A 1,927-nucleotide genomic window follows, 5' to 3' on the forward strand; every position below is an offset into this window, starting at 1 on the left:
ACTGGCCCTAGGGTACCAATGTGTGCCCTTTTAAAAACAATAGAAAATTGAATAAAAATGCAAGGCCCTCAAGAGACCACTTCATTGTGAGGAATAGCACAGAACAATGTGGAGACAGGCAGGGCAGGGTGGGATCAGTTGTGATAGGCTAAGGGGGCAGCATCCTGCACCTACATGCATAGGTTTTCAGCTCTTCATTATCTCCCCATGGTGGCAGGAACATTGGTACTCTGGGTGAAGCCCGATGGTGGAGTGGTGATTATAGACATTCTAATCTCCTACTGCTCCCTGGCTCATTTCCACAATGTCTCTTGCATTATGCAAGTCAGCCCAGCAACAGCCTGGGTGCTTGGAGATTTCTACGATTTCCAGTATTTTGAAGAAAGTTCTCAGCTAGACCGTAACTGATGAAGAGCTGTTGGGAGATGGACATAGGTATAGCCCTAGAGCTATTCATTTATGATTGACAAGGGCCATGTACAGCAAAAGCTTCAAGATGAACCCACAATGGAGCATTAGTCATTAGAGGATATGCTAATAGAGAAAGCTTCCTTGGTTAAGTGGACATGCTTGATATCACTTAAGAAGCCCTTTCACTGGCCACTGGTCATGGTGCAGCCTGGGGAGAAGCAACCAGAGGCCTGTGCTGGTTCCTATAACTAGTCTAGAATCTGCCACTTTACTGAAGGAGGGGTTGAAGTAGAACCATTGTTAGCAGGAACCAACTGGGAGATTGCCCATGTGACCATTGGATTAGAATGAAATGCAGGCACACTCTCTACAGTTGAAACTATACACATCTAAATTTGAACTTGGCTGGTTCAGAGGTAGGCTTCTATAAAATAAATCAGTCCTTTAAGAGAGAGAGAGAGAGAGAGAGAGAGAGAGAGAGAGAGAGAAGAAGAAGAAGGAAGGGAGAGGAGGGAGGGAAGGAAGGAAGGAAAGAAGGAAGAAAGAAAGGAAGGAAGGAATGAAGGAAGAAAGGAAAGAATAACGGAAGGAGGAAGGAAGAAAGGAAGGAAATATTGTCTATTTCACAAAAGAACAAACTGTGGTTCTCAACCTTCCTAATGCTTCAACCTTTTAAAACAGTTCCTCATGTGGTGACCTCCCCAGCTATAAAATTGATATTTTATAACTGTAATTTTGCTACTGGTATGAATCATAATGTAAACATCTGATATACAGGATCTCTGATATGTGACCCCTGTGGAGTTTGCAACCCACAGGTTAAGGACCACTAATGATGGCTATCTTCCTCAGTCACACCTGTCACTCTCTGCCTTATTTTTTAAGACAGTGTCTTTCACTACACCTGGAGCTCACCAGCTGGGCTCCCTTTCTTCTTCCCAGCACTGAGTTTACAGTGTATACCACCGTGTTTGGCTGTTGCATGGGTCCTAAGGATTGCACTCCAGTCTCCATGATTGAATAGCAAGCATTTTCCTAACTGGGTCTCTCTACAGCTCTAGGTAATTTTATTTGGGATGCTTGTGATGTTTTACATATGTGATGGGTTAAAAATATTCAATGAAGTCATGAAGGAAAGACAGGAGAGGAACAGACTCAAATGGGTTCTGGGAACAGACTATGAAGGAGTCTATTGAATGACAGGGAAGGAAATAAATCTTTTTCTGAGTAAGAGGAGAGAGAGGACCTAACTGTGAAACAGTTAATCCTTTGTGTGGCTGATGTTCATCTTTCTCTGCTTAGGAAGAGGGCGATCACAGAAGTCTGTGAGTTACTGATACTGTCAGGGTCTGCCAAGTACTGCATACACATTTGCTTCAAAATAGAAGCAAGGCCCCTGTGTTTTCCTCAGGTACGACACACAATGAATTAGTTTAAAAACATGGAATAGAGAGAGCCCATGTGAGAAGCCCTCACAGAACTGGTAAGCAACCTGGAAAAGAAAATTGGTGTTTTT

The 1,927-nt window shown here is 43.2% G+C and overlaps 1 pseudogene; it reads left to right on the plus strand.

Moving 5' to 3' along the window:
- Positions 1–207: 207 nt before the first annotated feature.
- LOC127226080 (proteasome subunit beta type-4-like) lies at positions 208–762 on the plus strand (annotated as a pseudogene).
- The last annotated feature ends 1,165 nt before the right edge of the window (positions 763–1,927 follow it).

This window comes from Phodopus roborovskii, unplaced genomic scaffold, assembly GCF_943737965.1.
Source record: "Phodopus roborovskii unplaced genomic scaffold, PHOROB, whole genome shotgun sequence".
Taxonomy (NCBI): domain Eukaryota; kingdom Metazoa; phylum Chordata; class Mammalia; order Rodentia; family Cricetidae; genus Phodopus; species Phodopus roborovskii.